The 19,044-nt window shown below is 40.0% G+C and overlaps 1 protein-coding gene across 1 annotated transcript in view; it reads right to left on the reverse strand.

The window, feature by feature from the left end:
• LOC118779459 (plasma membrane calcium-transporting ATPase 3-like) overlaps nucleotides 1-17,515 on the reverse strand; it is a 115,259-nt gene extending 97,744 nt beyond the window's left edge. The window contains exon 1 of the mRNA XM_036531582.1: nucleotides 17,465-17,515. The gene's annotated coding sequence lies outside the window, so the exon portion shown is untranslated. The remainder of the gene's footprint in view (nucleotides 1-17,464) is intronic.
• Nucleotides 17,516-19,044: the final 1,529 nt, after the last annotated feature.

Genomic DNA, 19,044 nt, shown 5'->3' on the forward strand with positions numbered 1-19,044 from the left:
AGGGATTTACGGACTGGAAGAATGCTGTTGGTGAAAAAAGGGGGATCATCTCAAGTCATAGAAACACTCCAGGACATATGGCAGCTTCTGAGCTGGCAAAAAATTTCCTTAGTGTATCTAAAGGACAAAGGAAAGGCATACATTCTGTAAACAGTAAGACATATTCAGACAAAGTTCAGACCAACCGTAACATTTTGTTATCAATCATTGACATAGTAATGAATCTGGGAAAGAGAAATATTGCATTGCGTGGCAATTGGAATGAAGAGAACCATGATGAGGATGGCAACTTCCAACACTTTGTTAACTGGAAATCCAAGTTTGAAGACACACTTACATTGTACCTTGAGACAGCACCTTGGAATGCTACATATATGTCACCATCTATTCAAAATGAATTAATTGCATGCTGTGGGGCAGAGATTCAAGAAACAATTGTTCAGAAAATCAATAAATCAAAGTACTTCTCGGTTTTGGCTGATGAAACAGCAGATGTAAGTGGAAAAGAGAAGTTATCCATTCGTTATGTATCAGAAGATTTTGAGATACAGGATGATTTTAAGGGTTTTTGTCCACCTGACAAGCAGGATGCTGCATCCATCACTCATGCCATCCTATCGCAGTTAGAGAAGTGGGGGCTTCATGTCTCTTTTCTGCGGGGCCAATGGTACGACGGTGCCAGCACCATGAGTGGTAGATTGGGTGGAGTGCAGCAGAAGATACAGGAGCTTCAACCACGAGCCCTTTTCACTCACTGCCGTAGCCATGCCTTGAACCTTGTAGTGGTCCATGGATGCACAGATGTCCCAATAGTGAGGAACTATGGAGCCAGTCTTTGCTGTGACTATGATTGAGAAGATAGCTGTTTTCTTCTTAGCATCAGCTACCAAGAAAAACATGCTGTGAGACCTTGTTTTGCAAGAACAAGGTGAAGGGACCAAAGGAGGAATCCCGTTAATGTCGGATACCAGATGGGGGTCCAAAATAAAGATAGTGGGTGCCTTCCTGTCAAAGCTTGGTCCTATTTACATTTACATTTACATTTATTTATTTAGCAGACGCTTTTATCCAAAGCGACATACAAAAGTGCATACACTGCACTGCAAGTAATTGAAAGTGAGGGAACACGCCTCATAAGTGCCTATAAAGAAAGAAGTGGCTGAAGTCATAGAAAGCCTTCGCAGTGAGGAGAGATTCAGCACAATATATCATCAAGCAGTGCAGATGGCCAGCACCATTGATGTTGCCCCTGTGAAGAAGAGAGTAACAGTAAAACAGCAACATAGAGGCAATGTACCTGCAGATTCAATTGCAGAGCATTTTAGGCTGAATTTATTCCTTCCTTTCATTGACCATGTAACTGAAGAACTGAGGACGCGGTTTGCTGAATCCAATGAACCAGCACTGGTTGCATCCTTCCTAGTGCCCAAAGTTGACTGAAGAAAGAGAGAACCTTTTCCTTTCATGGTACAAAGAGGACCTGCCTCAACCTGATGCTGCAGAACAGGAAATACAAAGACGGAAGCATCGTTTCAAGAATTACACTGGATGTCTCCCAGTAACAGCATAGGAAACATTGCAGAATATTGACATGGACTTTTATCCCAACATTCAATGCATCCTTTGCATATATCTGACATTGCCAGTCACCACTTGCTCTTGTGAAAGGTCTTTTTCGGCTCGAAAACACTCAAAACCTGGCTTAGATCTACCATGGGGAACGAGAGGCTGTCTGGTCTTGCTCTCATACATGCCCACAAAACCATGGCACTGGATCCCATGACAGTCCTCCAGTGGTGGGATGCTTCTGGCCACAGAAGAATAGTCACTTGTTTTGATAAAAGGTAAGACTTCCTGTAAACTAAAGGTATTAATTCAATTCAATTTTATTTGTATAGCGCTTTTTACAACACAAGTTGACACAAAATGGCTTTACATTGATCCCAGGCCTGAGACCCCCTGAGAGCGAGCCTAAGGCAACGGTGGCAAGGAAAAACTCCCCAATTAACAGGAAGAAACCTTGAGCAGAACCCAGCTCAGAGAGGGAGCCCATCTGCTTCTGGCCAGCACTGGGCAGATAGAATTAGAGAGCTTCTTAAAGTTGTACAATATACTTTAAGACATTTGAGTTAGATAGACAGCAGTTTGGAGTTTGAAGGTATTACTGTATTTATTATTACATGCATTACATGCATTCATTGCACTAAGTACTAAGTATCAACTGAATTGATAATGGTTAAATGTCTATGTATTCACTATTAGTGTATTCTTTATATCATTACAATTAGTGGTGAGAATCCACTTCAAAGGATGCAGAACAGGAGAAGCCAGAACAGAATCTCCACCTTTGGATTACAGGCCAGCCATGCCCTCTCCATCCTTACCAACACACACACACACACACACACACACACACACACTATAATCTAAGCTAAAATAGTGTGCCAATAATTTTGGTATCTGAGTAATATAGATTACAGACAGTTCAACAGTTAACATCCTCAGATGCCTACTTTACGGCTGAGGGATATAGGTTGTACTTTTTGTCTTTTTGTCATACAGCAACACACATATATACACACACACACACACACACACACACACTGTATAGGTTACAGTTCAACAGTTATGACTTCAGTTATTACTGAAAATTAAAGTGTCATTAGCAACACTGATTTGTTATTCTTTTATTTGTTTTTATTTATTTATTTATTTTTGACCTGGGGATGGTGGTGGGTGTTTTTGATGGCCTGCCGGTGGAGGAGGGGGGGGGGGGGGGGGGGGCGGGGGGTTAGTTGGGGTTGACCTCGGTATTTGAAAATTCCTGGCTACGGCCTTGCCTACAACATGTAAACATCATACATTGTAGGGGTGTAACGGTACACAAAAGTCACGGTTCGGTAGGTTTTCGTAGAGTGAAAAAAAAGACATGCAAAACATAAAATTTCTTTTCATTTATTATGAATTTAACTTGTAAACATATAAACCTGTACAATCTTGTAAACAGTGGCAAACTGGCCATAATTTCCTGAACATATAAGGAATGCACATAAAGGCAAACACCTATGGCATTTGTTATTGCTTTTGCTCGATCTGAATTAGCAGGGAGAGGTTGCTTAAATACCACAGTGTTTGCACTCCACTCTGTTTTTTCCTTGTACCAGTGTTATTCACATTTGGATAGGGATGTGCATTTCCTCACTTAAGCCGATGCAATACACATCTCGATGCATTGCCAACGATCCGATACAGTAAAGATACATATGATACATATGAAGCAGCTACTAACGTTACGATATGATCCACCCATTTTGCGATGCAGTGCGATTCGACACGATTTGATTCAACACAATGCAATTCAACGCGATACGATGCGATGCAGAAGAATATGGCGGCAGTGTAGCATAGTGGTTAAGGAGCAGGACTCGTAACCGAAAGGTTGCCGGTTCGATCCCCGCTGGGACACTGCTGCTGTACCCTTGGGCAAGGTACTTAACCCACAATTGCCTCAGTAAATATCCGGCTGTATAAATGGATAACATTGTAATGAACTGTAACCTATGTAAGTCGCTTTGGATAAAAGCGTCTGCCAAATGAATAAATGTAAATGATGCTATAACAATTCAATATGGTACAGATATTTTGATTTAATTTCTTTGGTTCTTCTTAAGCAGACAGCAAACCATAAATCAACTAAAAAAAGTGCCATTTACTTAAGTTAGTCATGCTGCCTGTGTACTTTATAGCGGCACGGCATATTTTGCAAATTGCATGCGTCTTATCAAATTGTCTGTCTCTCTTGAAAAATCCGAAGTGTTGCCAAACGTTTGATTTGTAGCAATTCAGTGGAACATGTAGCCCTTCCTCCTCCATGATAATCTGTGACTTGCCCGAATTCGCCTCCAACACGCGCGAGACTTGGCCGAGAGACTTGACGAGAATTGGCCACTGACAGCAGTGGAGATGAGAGAGCGCGCTTGAGAAACAGTTTAGAGAGGAGGAATCAATCTAAATATAAAATTATTGGTCACAAATTATTGGTCACATTTCTAAAATATAGCTGCAGGCAGCAATTCCGGGGTCCAAGCACAAATAAGCTAATTGCCTGGGGGTCTTAATTTCATGCAAATGAAAGTCTGTGATGAAGATTTTCATAGGCCAGTGTTAGGAAGAATTTGATGAAAGATAAAACTCCTGGCTCATTGTTAATAAAACCATCCAAAAATAGTTATGAAGGCCTTGGGGAATGCATTATAGTCATGCCAATCGGCCACACAGTTCAAGAAAAGTTGACATTTAAGAGTCTTACAGATAATTCAAGATGGTCATCAAATGATGTGACCTATGGCATTCTCCCTCATTGGGATGATTGTTGGGAGGGAGAAACATACCTATTAAGTCTCAGGAGTTCCCAAAGTTTTTTTTTTTTTTGGTAGGAGGACAAACTGAATTTGTAACATAAAATCCAATGTGGCAGCCAAACCATGTCATCAGTGTACAAAATTTTCATACAGAAGAATCATCCTTTGAGGTTATAGAAGAATACAAAGTATTGACACTTTTTAAGAAACTGTCTAGAATTTATACCCATTTGAACACAATAATTTTTCAACATTGATTTTGTGACCTTTGCAAATTTATTTGAACGTAGCACTGGTGTTATTTGATGTAGCAACTATTCATTTGCAATTTAGACAGAGCATACCCCAAAGGCAATACATGGGAAATTTTGTGTCAGTTGAAGCTACGGGTCATGAAATCAAGATTTTAAAGTATATTTTACACATATTAAAAATTGGGTTAAAAATGGGCGTATTCAAGTGCTTGTGTAGTCTGACAGACTGCTTTCAAATTTGGGATATCCTGTCAGTGAGGCCTTGTCATTGTACACAAGAATTTCTTCTTCAGAATGATTGATGCAACGGTGAATGATATTGGGCAATTTGCATATTAATTAAAAAATGAGGCAACTTGATTGGCTTGTGGAGGCCACAAGGCCACAATGTAGCAGTTTTTTCACAATTTAAGTTGTAGTTTGGTTCAAGATGACATGTTTCAAGTTTCGCGCAAATCGGCCCAACCGTTCAGTAGAAGATGTCATTTTTGCTGAAATCATAATTATGCAGATTAGCTCAAAATCCAATATGGCAGACTTGAAAGGTTCAAGAGGCAAAGTTGTTCCTTGTTGTTGAGGCTGTTGTGAGGCATAGTCTCAGTATGCTCTGACTCAATTTTGGTGAAGATTGGAAAATATTTGTGGGAGGAGTAGCAGAAAGATTGTTTTCATTAAAATTCAAAATGGCAGTCAATCCAACATGGCAGACATTGAAACCATTGAAAGATTATGTGTGTGTACCTTGGCATGACTGAAGGAATCAGAAGAAAGAATTATGATTTTAGGCCATGCAATTCAAAAGATATGTTAAAATATAAGTATAATATATTATATGCAAAAAGAGTTATTGTTGACACCAAAATGCTTGGGCACCCTCAGGGCATAGTCGCATGTACAGGCACCAAATTTGGTGTCAGTACATAAAGGCATTGCCGAGATATGGCCTCACTACCTGTTTGGCGTCTTCGCTGTTGACTTTGTTAGCGCATTACTAGTGAATGCTTTCCATAAACAGAAAATCATGGATAACTTTTGTGTGGCATCCTCTCAATATGCTCTGACTCAATTTTCGTGAAGGTTGGAGAAAATTTGTGAGAGAAGTAGCGAAAAGACTGTTTTCATTAAAATTCAAAATGGCGGACAAGCAAATATGGTGGAAATGAAAATTTTACATCTGTTCAACTTGACATGGCCCAAGGAATCAAAAGAAAAAAGAATCATGATTCTAAACTAAAGACCTCAATAGTTATGAACAGAAATTCAATTGTTTTAGTTATAGCCTAATGACAGCCTAATGACACAAAACTTCTTGGACAGTCTCAGGACTGTGTAGGAAGTCCATATACCAAGTTTGGTGTGAAGACACAAAAGCATTGCTGAGATATGACCTCACTTCCTATTTGGTATCTTCGCTGTCAAACTCATTTGCATGTTACGGGCGAACGCTTGGGAATATCTAAAATATTTGATAACTTTTGTGCAGCATGGTCTCAAGATGATATGTGCCAAATTTGGTAAACAACAGAAGTTGTAGGAGGAGTAGTGAAAAAACGGTTTTTGTAAAAATTCAAAATGGCGGAAAATCCAATATAGCGGACTTTGACGGCAATGGGTACGTTGGACTCGGCTTGACGTAAGGAATCTAGCAAAAAAAGAATTTTGAAAAAATTCCAACAGGGTCAGGAGTTATGGCCAAAAATGTCAGTTGAACTTTGACCTGATGGTGGCGCTAGAGGTTTGACTGACCCCAAAATTGGTGAATGGACAGCTGGGACTGTCCTCTATGAGTGTGCCAAATTTCATAAAAAGTGTACCAACGGATCTATGGGCTGCCATAGACTCCCATGGCAGATGTATAAAAATAAGAAGAAAAGTAACAATTACAATAGGGTTCCAGCACCTTTGGTGCTTGGCCCCTAATAATAATAATCCAAGTAAAAACAAGAGGGTTCCAGCACCTTTGGTGCTTGGACCCCTAATAATAATCCAAGTAAAAACAAGAGGGTTCCAGCACCTTCGGTGCTTGGACCCCTAATAATAAAGTTATAATGCCTCTACTAATAATTATATATGAATAAATCAGATTTTACTGATGCAAAGATGTTAGAAACGATGCATCCCAAGTTCATACCAAATTGTTTCCGGTGCACACTTTTTTAATCGGGGCAATCACATCGTGAACCTTTATGTCGGTGCAGCAATGCGAATCAGTGAATCTTACCATCCCCACATTTGGATGATGCCGTCTCAAAAGAATAATCACGTTTGACGTACTGCCAGCAACATACCCGACTTCAGCTGAACAATGCCGGCACGCTGCCTTCGTCTTATCCACTTGTCTTTGCCCATTGCTACTATAGTTCACTGAAAAATCGAAATGTTCCCAAACAGGAGACCTGAAGGACACGGGAGGGTCCTCAAGCTCTGGCATTGCAGTCGCCATACTTACGAGGCTGCATCACTGAACATGTGCTAATTTAGTTGCTAAGTTACAGCTCAGTTATGGAATTGGAGAGGAAACTGAGTTTTTAATGTTAATTCCACACACAGAGGGCACACTGTATCTTGTCAAGTATCACTTGATTCGCTAACGTTTCAGTCAACTGACCATCAGAGCATAAAAAAGTTATTCGTGTAACGTGTGTGGTTAAAGCTACACTATATTCACTCGGATCACAACGCGCACCAAACCGAACGTCCTGTACCGAACAGTACGCTACAAATATGTGTAACTTTACACACCTAAATAGAATAATAATTTCTTTATTTACATGTGTTATAATGTTAATAGTGAAATGAAAAATGAATTTTGTTACATTAGTAACGTAATGAGAGCTCAACAGGCTGCACCTGCAGCAGTGGCAGCGGGTTTGGGGGGGGATGGGGGTGTCGCGGTTCTGTCTTCTGGAACCGTGACACGAGACCGTGGACGTTTGTATCGCGGTTTCAGTCTCGGTTTCAGAACCGTTACACCCCTAATACACTGATTTTTTTTAAAGCTTACAAATAATACAACATAAGAATTGATTAAAAGGTAATTTGTAAAAAATAAGTTTTGGAAAAAGGGAATTAAGAGAAGTCAGACTTGGCATATATATTGTCAGGAAGATTGTTTCACAGTCTAGGGGCCTTAACTGAAAAGCAAGGTCTAGTCTATGGAATTGTCAAGAGATCTTTGGTAGAATTTATGTCAGCTCATTCTAAGCAGAGTAAGGGTTAAATGTTCTGCAATATAATCAGCTTTAAAGGTAATTAATAAAATCTTAAAATCAATATGATAAGTAACTGGCAATCAGTGCAGTGAGGCAGGAATAGGGGTTATGTGACATCTTTTGCTTATTTTGGTTAAAAGTCTAGCTGCAGAGGTCTGCACCGGTTGCTATTACATTGTCTCAGGTAGGTAAAAAAGGAGTTACAGTAGTCCAGCCAAAAGGGAATAAAATCACAAATGACCTTCTCAGTGTCAGTAAAAGATAAAATTACCTCATGATTTTAATTCATACTTATGTTCTATCTAAGCAGTGCAAACTTTCCTGTGCAATGGGTAACTGAACATCTACTTGTACATGCACAACTCCTGAATATCATCTTCCCCCCCTTGGCAGTATAAGAAAGTGAAATACTTTGCTTTCAGCAATTATGAAAGGATACACAGTTACCAGATGTCAACATTATATTTAGTGATCTGGTTTGAAAGTTAGAGGATCTGTGTAGTATTTCAACTTTCCATGATAATCACGGAATGTCTAAGTCTAGGCTCAAAACATATCTATATAGTAAATCCTTCAGCTGAGGGACATGGCCTGGTGCTGGCGTGGATCATAGAGTCTCTGGTGGACTAAGTGGTCATTGCTTTCATGGACCCTGTGCCGTGATCTGGTGTTGACTGTCTTAGGGTGCCCTCATGACTACGCCGGTCCCTTGCCTCCCGTCCCCTAGGTATGCTGACATAATGTTAGCCTGCCGGGGTTTTTCCTTGTTGCACACCTTTTTCTCTGCCCCTCCTCTCCTGCCTCTCTGTTCTACATCCCTGCCATTCTTATCATCCACTAACCACTGTTTTCTGTTTGCTTCCTATCCCTGCTCCGGACTCCTGTCCGGAGCTGTAGCCCAAGCGTCTCATCCCATTTTCCAGTCCTGCTACCTCGCTGCCCTGCCCATCAAAGCCAACTGCGTTCCAAGAACCGGACATCCTAGGAGACATTCTTATAATCACTCTGCTGTTAACCACTATTGTCTGTCAATCGTAAATGTCTTAAAGTACATTGCATAACTTGTCTTTAACTCTATCTGCCCAGTGTCAGCCAGAAGCAAATGGGCCCCCCCTCTGAGCCTGGTTCTGCTCAAGGTTTCTTCCTGATAGGGAGTTTTTCCTTGCCACTGTTGCCTTAGGCTTGCTCTCAGGGGGTCTCAGGCCTGGGAACAATGTAAAGCTGCTTTGTGACAACTTGTGTTGTAAAAAGCGCTATACAAATAAAAATGAATTGAATTGAATTGAATTGCTCTTTGAGATTATGATTTCCTGTGGTCAGTCTCTTACATTCATAGATTACATTTTTATAAGTCTCCTGCCTCTTCTTCACTCTCCACACTATGTTGCCAAGTTCTAAAACACAAATACTTAGATTTAATTACTTGGAAGCCAGTCAGCGCGCTAACATTTATGCTGTGGCAGCACAGCTAAAAATTACAAACCAATACTTTCATCATCAAACAATAACACACCATGTATGACTGTGTCTGTGCCCTGAGTGATGAGTGCATACTTGTATTTTGAGAGCTGGAACTCTTTTCTGCTTATTCTGGCTGGCCACAAGCATCTCTCCCACTCCTCTCTTTCTGGTCCCGCATTTTTTCTAGCAGCTGGGATAGAGTAAAATCCACTTTTGCTGTCTTTTGTTGGATGGTTATGACACCCAAAAACAACTCACGTAGTCACCATTTTTCTGTAGATTTCGAGTTATCGATCACTAACAGCGAGCAGTTTTTTCAGCCAGCTAATGTTAGCATATATATATATATATATATATATATATATATATATATATATATCCAGTGGGTGTCTCTGGAAGGAACTGCGAGTAGTGGACCTATGGTGGAAATTATGACAATTGACATTGCACATATACTGCATATAGCTACAATATTGCAACAAGCTAAATAATACTTTAACTGGCAGTTTAATGTAATTAACACAACTTGTTCATTTTAGTCTTTGTAGTTTATGTAGCTAAGTAACCTTAAGTTCAGCAATTTAAAAGTGATATGGCTCTCAAACAGGTGGTACTTCATGAATAGAGCCACAACTACAGGTTTGATATATGGATAAAGGAAAAACTTTGTCATCTTTATTGTCTGTCATGAAAAAGAAAACTTCAATCATGTTATAATTTTTGTTTTCCAATGAGCATTACTTCTTGGAGAATTGGTTTCATGTCATGAAAATGGTTTCATGATAAATTTGTATTGTGAACTCTGTTTTTGTAAAAGGTACAGTATTATGAGCTGAATGTATTATCTCATGGTAAATGACGTGTTTTCCTTAGGGTATGTTAAACATGCATCAAAGGTAATTTATGCATATAGATTTGAAAGTACATAACTGATCTATCAAGCACTATTTACACATAATTTCAGGTCACTATGATGAAAACCTTATGATCAGTTGATGTTTAGGTGTTTTATGCAACGGTTCATGACAGACTGATGGATTGGGAAAAATGGAGTAACAGTGCTAAAGTTGATTTCATTGGGAAAGAGTTCATGACAGAGATACAGTATAATAAAGAACACTAAGTAAGATTCATATGGCACCAATAGCTCCTAATCATCAGTACTACTGGTGCTACTGCTGCTGCTACTACTGATAATAATAATATAAATGAATGCACAACTAAAATTTATGACAATAAATTATTATTAAAAATCAAACAACAACAATAACAGAATGACTCAATTCAATTAGCAGAGATCAGGAATATTTAGGATTAAATATTAATGGATTAAATATTATCCTTGCTTTGTGGCAGATATATGCACATTGTGCTGCCTGTACTGCTGTTCCCTCCACCCCCCTCCTAAGGGGACAAATTTTTTCACATTTTGGCAGTATCATGAATTGTGGTATTTTAATGTTAAATTTTGGGAGGCGTGTGTTGTTAATGAATTGATATTTTGGGCTGAGGAGTTTGAGTTGTTCTTCTGTTTTGACTTATCCTGTTTAATCCTGCTTGCATAGTCTGTTTTCTTTGAGCAGCCATCTTTTTTATGGTGCCTTGTTTCAAAGGATTGGTTGGATTCCTTTTTCAAACAGTTTAAGAAAATTTTAATGGAGTGTTGAATTTTTGGAGTGTCCTCTTGATGGAATAGTAGGCCCTGCATACTTTTTCACTTGCATCTCTAGTCATATCAAACTGCCCTGATGCACTAATGATCAGACCCAGCTAAGTGTCTGTAGTAGTGTCATAGAGAATAGTTTCTCCTAGTGCAGTGTAGTGTAAAGTGGTACCTGCCTATTACTGGAGATCTTGCCTTTTCTGGAAGATCATAATCTTTCCAAGAATTTAATAATCTGGGCAACAGCAGAACCATGTCATCAGCATATTTCTTTATCTTGTAGAGTGAGCCCAAGAGCTGAAGGCTGTTCTAGTGTTGTGGCCAACTGGTATATATGAATGCCAAATATTGCGGGATCCAAGCCACATCGCTGTCTCATTACACATCCCTGTATGAAAAACTTGATTCTTTTGTTGTCTGGTTTAATGCCACATTTGTTTTCTAGATACCTCAATGTAATTATGCCATAGGTTTTACCCCCTACATCACTTTGAAGGAGTTTAAGGAATAGTCCAATTCAATCGAATGCCTTTTTAAAGTCAATGGGTTTCATTCATCAAAATACTGTATTTGCAGAAATAATCACATTTTGCCCTTGGGAAAAGTGTGTATGAAAAAGTCACACTGGAGTCATGAAATGTGTGAAATCGTTCTTACCCTTGTTCATATGAAGATTAGTCCCAGCTGTTGTTTAATTTAGATACTGGTGCATGTTCTCTGTAATTACCATTAGTAAACACCTGAAAATCCCAAATAAGGGCATTCTGGCTACCGAGTCACAGGTATAGCCAATGCTGGTATACCTATATGACAGATGTATTATATATAGCATCTTATATATAATATATATTTCCTCTGATTAAGTGATGTAAACAATCCTGACATGTGGATGCAAAAAAATACATACAGTACTGGGCAAAAGTTTTAGGTACTTGTGAAAAAGTGATGTAAATTCTGAATGCTTTCAAAATAATGAAATGAATAGTTTTTAATGTATGTATTAACAACATACAAAGTGCACAAAAGAGAAAAATCAATAGTTAAAATCAATATTTGGTATGATCACCCCTGGCTTTCAAAACATCACCGATTCACTTAGGTATACTTGTCAGGACTGCGGCTTCTTAGCCTGGTTTGTTTTTGTTTTCCCCTGTCCATGTGCTTTTGTTTTTCCCTGTATTACAGCCCTGCCCTGCTCTCCGCCCACCCGATTACCTGACCGGCTCCACCTGCCTGCCGGCACACCTGCACCCCATCTCTTTATTAGCCTGTTACACTACGAGCCGTTTTCCTCGGTCTGTCTGTCTGTCTGCCTGCCTGCCTGCCTGCCTGCCTGCCTGCCTGCCTGCATTTTTGCCTGTTTACTTGACTTCGACTTTGGATCTGTTTTTTGTTTTGTTTGCTGTGCTCTTCTGGATTGTGACTTAGCCTGTTTTTTGACCCTGATTCCTGGACTGCATTTTGGCTTTATTAAACTTGTTTGTGCATCCTGCATTCCTGTCTGCACCTGAGTCCCTGCCTGAGCTGTGACAATACTTGCGCACAGTTTTGTAAGGTACTCGGCAGGTAGGTTTTTCCAAGCATCTTGGAGAACTTGCCACAGTTCTTCTATGGATTTTGGCTGTTTCAATTCTTTCTGTCTCTTCATGTAATCCCAGACTGACTTGATGATGTTGAGATCAGGGCTTTGTGGGGGCCACATCATCTGCTGCAGGACTCCTTGTTCCTCTTCTTGGTGAAGATAAAAATTATCACTCTGGCTGTATGTTTGGGGTCATTGTCATGCTGCAGAATGAATTTAGGACCAATCAGACGCCTCTCTGATGGTATTGCATGATGGATAAGAATCTGCTTGTATTTCTCAGCATTGAGGAGGCCACTAATTCTGACCAAATCCCCAACTCCATTTGCAGCAATGCAGCCCCAATGCTTTACTGTTGCCTGCAGACACTCATCCTTGTAGCGTTCTCCAGCCCTTTGATGAACAAACTGCCTTCTTCTATGGGGGCGACAGTGGCTCAGGAGGTAGCGCAGTCACCTGGGGATTGGAAGGTCCCTGGTTTGAATCTGGCTCATCCTGGCAGAGTGTCGAAGTGTCCTTGAGCAAGACACTGAACCCCCAACAGCTCCCAGTGGCCAGTTGGTAAGCCTGTATAGCAGCCTCTGCCACTGGTAGGTAGATGTGAGGCATATAACTGTAAAGTGCTTTGAGTACTCAAATGAGTAGAAAAGCGCTATATAAATGCAGTCCATTTACCATTCTAGAGCCAAATATTTCAAATTTGGACTCATCTGCCCAGAGCACCTGCTGCCATTGTGCTGCATACCAGGTCTTGTGTTTTCGTGCATAGATAAGTCCTTTGGCTTTGTTTCCACATTTGAGGATATCGGTTTTTTGGCTGCAGGTCTTCCCTTGAGACCACTTCTGACCAGACTTCTCTGGACTGTAGATGGGTTTACAGGGTCCCTGTGGTTGCTCCAGCTCTGAGCTGATGGCACTGCTTGACAGGCTTCCACTGCGTTTCTGGTCCTCAACCTTGCCCGTTTCTTTGGCTTCTTAGAAGAGCTTGGATTAGCACATCTGGAAACACATGTCTGCCTCAATTTCTGCCTGTGATAGACCTGCTGATGCAGGATGACCACCTTGTGTGGTGTCTCTATGCTCACCTTGTCATGTGTAGGATCAGCAATCTGTTCAGCAACCTCACCTTTTCAGTATGGCTGATCCTCACCCAGTTTTATTCCCTCTACACAGGTATTTCTGTTTCAGTTAATAATTGTGGTTAAACCTGCTTATGTTGCTAATGATTACCACCTGTTCTGTTTAGTTGTTTGGTATAGTTGTTTTATCATGCATTGGAGTACATGCCAACACAAAAGGTTTGGAGGGTCTGGAAGGTTTTGTGTTAGTCTGCCACTTTATTTAGTCTTAGTGGCACATTTCACTATTTTCAAAAGAAATGTTCGGAAATCTAAAATATGATATTTGTTATTGACACACTAATGGAGGAGATAGAAAAGAACTGTTTTAAGACAAATGTTTTTGTTTTAAGACTTTTGCACAGTACTGTATGTATACAATGCCTTGCAAAAGTATTCAGACCTGTGTCCAATTCTTGCATTTTTACTGAGTTACAAATGATACACTGTATTTAAATTTCATTCTTTGTGATATTTTATGTAAAAACCATGAAACTCAAAATGAATAACTTTACAGTGACACTGGCTTTATGTTAGAAAAATATTTTTAAGAAAAATAATAAACTGAATATGTACATTGTATAAGAATTCAACCCCTGTACCCTGGAAGCTCCAAGTCTAAACAGATGAAAAAAATGTCTCTAACATAACTTAACTGCTTACCATTGTCCTCTACCAGTGAACCATAAAAGTAACTGTCCCACCTCAACCAACCACTAATGAGGCAGTAATTATGAATAGGCTTGTATGCTAAAATGTTTCAGATGGATCTTTTACTGGGATAAGACATTTCCTATATAGGCTACTGTGACATCACAGTGGGAGATGTGCCACTAATATGGCCCAAATTAATGTTTTTAGAGACTCATCCCCATCTCATCTCCATCCAATGTCTCTCTTCCCACCCCCCACCCCCCCCCCCCCCCCCCCCCCCCCCCCCCCCCCCCCCCCCCCCCCCCCCCCCCCCCCCCCCCCCCGTACAAATGCCCCACAGAAATAAGGACTGATGACCCCCAATGTAGGATTATGTATGGTGCAATGACCAAGGCAAACCTAAATTCTGGGTGAAGGAGGAGTGCCCTTTTTGTTAAATGTGAACAGTTAGTATAGTTATTTAAAATTGTGAAGGGGTGGTGTTTGTGCCTTGGGGAGGCATTCATGTGGTGCTTATTTGTGTGGGAGGAGGTGTTCACATGGGTCATTTAAAAACAAAAGAACAAGGTCACAGGTTGGGACTCAACAGATTCATTGATGTAATACATTTATTGATGTAATTCATTGATATAATCCCTAGCACACATATATAAACCCTCATATGGACATAGAAATCCAAGCACACATATATAAACCTTGACACACATGTAAACCTCAGGAAATGAGCATATGAGCCAGCAAGCATGCATAAACCCCAGTACACATATATAAATCTCAGCAAACACATATAAACACCAGCATGCACATATAAACCCAAACACACACATATAGACCACAGCACATACATATACACCCAAACATGCACCTACAAACCCCACCACACATATAATCCCTAGTACACTCATATAAACCCAAGCACTGGACCATACTGGAATTTGCTTTGTTGATACATGTGTCCAATTTCCAAGGGGAGGATCATCCTGTCATGAAGAACCTGAAGCTCTTGTGAAACTGAGCTACAAATCACAGCCATTCTCTAAGGCTCCTGTTTACTGGGTGATCTCTGTTTACTCATGAGTCTACTTCATTAAGTGGGACACTGACAGACTCCTAAATAGGCCACCTACACTCTTCCTACAGATTCACATCTATTTTTCAGCATCACCTCATACATTACATTAAATCAGTATAAGTGAGCAAAAACCCCATAATTTTACAGTTTTTTCAACATACCATATGCAAATAAAGTGAATCCACTGAGCCAGAATGTTTTACTTTAATGGAGCATTACAAGGCATTGGCCAGGTTGGTGTGAATTAAACTTTTGATTTGAATGAAGAATGTCAGACATAAAATGATACTGGTTGTCCTGCCATGTGCCATGAAAAACACAAGGTGCTGTGATTTCTTTCCCCCTTACTTCAGTATTTGATCAGTATTACACGCAAAACATATTAGAGGTGATGCATGTTTATAATTACAAGCATGAATGGTAATATGGTAAACCACAGCTATTGCCAGTGAGGAAGCTGTATTTCCCACCCCCCCAAAAAAGGTTAACTATATAACCCAAAGAAAAATGTAAAAAGTTATTCTACTGTGGTAAGATAGTTACAATAAAACTATTTTAGTAAGGACTCACTACTATCATAACATTTACCTCACTCAGCAAGATAAGAACAAGAATACTCACATGCATGCACATCTAGTTAAACAGGAATACAACCAAAAGCTTTTGAACAAAACTTTTCACGACAGCACTTTAAGAGGGCTCTCTTACTAGTAGCTTGCCAACACACCTGCAAATTTTCCTGAAAAATTCACCTTTGTTTTTGGAAATGGGGTGCCCCTGCACTGCAGCGTTCACTTTTAAATACTATACTGCAATCTCACTCTCTTCTAACTCTTGCAGGCCATTCTGACCAGCAGACCCCCTGCTGCTACCCCTCTGGCAGGGAATAAAACAGCAAGGGCTTGGTTTCATAACCAGGTGGAGTTTGTCAATCCCAAATGAGCATTGATTTAAAACTCTGACACAAAGTACAGTACAGATCAGGCCAGAACAGCCCTCCCCCTTTGCACTTACACAAAAAGTACTATTCTCTGACTCAACATGCTGACCTTTAGTTAAGAGTTAATGGGCATGAAGAATATGCAAGCTATTACTTTAACATATTCGACAGGTGTGGCGTGTATGTTAACCTCTCTCTGTGCAGTAGCCAAACCTTCAGAGATAAAAATGACCTCTATAGTTCAGCTTTAGAAAGCAAATGTTCAGAATCCGTACTAATGTCAGTCGTACTATCTACTATCTACACCTTACAAAAGGTCCTCTCCGTATTACTAGTGATTGCATGTAAAAGCAGTATTGAGTAAGTATATTTGAGGGACAACGACACAATAAACCGAGACTTCACGCGCCACTCGGTATCGCACCGGTGTAACGCCCCTTTTACAAGGTTACCGGTCTGGATACCGGTTCAGTTGCACTACTACTAAATCCTTTATCCATGCACTTCCCTTTTTAAAGCAAGCACACAACCAGCTCCACAGTCATTACCACGAATGAAATGCCACATATAAATATGAAATTTATGAACATGTACATCCGTCTATGAGATGCTCATAAGTAAATGGGTGAGTTCATACACGGAGACCAGCAGAGGTGTTAATATCTGATCGTCGTAATTCTACAAACAACCATAAGTAGTAAGTAATAACCATAACCAAATAATCATAAGTAATAATAACAATAATAATCACAACAATGTATTCATTTCACAATACATTCACCAAACAGGTCACGGAAAATCTCAAGCAAAAACAGGAACATATGTTACCTATAATTTATTTGTTCAGTTTAAAGGATGTCTTCTATTTTAATTTAATTTAAGACAATTATCGTTAAGAGAATTACTATCGTTTTAATCAGGTGTTGTACACCAGTGCAGTTGAAGTAGGCGGTTAGCTTGCAGCTATCCCAAGAAACGATCAAATTTAATACATTGGATTTTTTTTTCGAAAACATCGCATGGATTCGCTTCCTTTGTACACCAACGCCTGAATATACACAAAAGCAAAGGATGAAAGCATCGTAATAATCACAACAAAATCACAGCTTGACTCGTCTTGGGATAAACACAAAAAGGATCTACTTACAAGGACGTTAACGGGGGTCTCAAGAAAAAAAGGGAAAATCCAGTGTTTTTGTTTGTTTCCTTGTTTTGTGATTTTTCTTTATTAAATATAAAATCAATAACAGAAGGAAGAGGTCGTCCGTAATCTGTTTAATTTATTTGCTCTGGCTAGTATGAATACTCGGCTGGAAAAAGAGCAGATCCTAAAATAGCCTGATTGCCTGATTGAATTCACCTATTGCAGAGGGAAAACTGAGCGATGTGAACAACGAATAAGAGCGACTGCAAGAATAATTAAGTACATAAAAATCTTGAGGGTCTGTTCCTTCCAGCAATCTACTATTGCTGTTATTATTGTTGTATAATAATAATTAAATAAATAAATAAATAAAAGGCGGAAAAGTACTGGGTGATGCGAGATTTTGGATTTTCATGCTCTTCAATGAAAACCCCTTTGTGCGCTATGGTCCACGGGCCACCAGCTGCAAGTGCATCCGAACCCCCGACGTGCGCGTAGGGCTAGCGGAAGAAGCGCAGGCGCACTCCCCACCTCTGCTGCCACGAACGCGCATAGCCCCTCCCACGTCTCCTGCGTGCACAATCACGTCAGTGAGCACGCCAAGACACAAATTCACTGCTGGATTATGATAAAACAAAAGGGAGAATTGATGGCTGTCAGAAATCTCTGCATTTTATATTCTGAGAGAGAAGATACGTGTTTGGGCATATATACTGAGAGGAAGAATACTTTGGGGTTATGAACTCACACTTTTTGACATATGGCACATGTTTACTGAAAATTAGCACAATAGTAGACTAAGTTAGACTAAGAATATTGTACTGAATATTGCAGGTACCACCTCTGTATCAGATGATTCAATTGATCAACTCGTTATGAACTTCTGAAGCTGCTTAATAACAAACTGATCATTTCAATCAGCTGTGTTGGAGCAGGGAGAGATCTAAAACATGCAGGGCAGGGGGTACGCCAGGAGAGGGTTGAGAAACACTGTTCTAGAAGACCTGCTCATTCGCTCAGACAAGAGACCTAGCTCAGTGCTAACTAACGATTGATAGCCAACGTTGAAAATGGCAACAGCTGGAGATGATATTGTCGCGGATTTTTTATCAGTACCCTTTTCAAGGCGACTGTTCAATGAAAAGATGGACATTGTTTAAAAAGGCCGCCCAACCTGCAAAAGCAGGCTATGTTCGTCATTTTCAGGCTAGCAACTGGGAACGATACACTTGGCTTTTACAGGCTGAGTTTGACACAAGAGGCTCTACTGCTGGGAGTGCTTGTTGTTTGGGACCAGCAAGGGTGTGCGGAATTGGAAAAGCTACAAGAATCTTAGCTGTTTAACTGCTGCACAAAAACACCAAAACGCAGCAGGTCAGTTTAACCCTTTCGCACGTAACTTATTTTATGATATATAGCGTGTGTTAGTCTACGTTACATGGTTCGTTATGTTGGGCGTTATTAAGCTTCTTGTAGTTTTCACCGCCCCATTTGCTATATTTTTTAATGTTAAATCGCTGTTTCCTCAAAGCTAAAATTAGCCTGAATTTTTTCCAATCTCGTGTTGTAATCGCAAATTATAT

The sequence above is a fragment of the Megalops cyprinoides genome, chromosome 6 (assembly GCF_013368585.1).
Source record: "Megalops cyprinoides isolate fMegCyp1 chromosome 6, fMegCyp1.pri, whole genome shotgun sequence".
NCBI lineage: Eukaryota > Metazoa > Chordata > Actinopteri > Elopiformes > Megalopidae > Megalops > Megalops cyprinoides.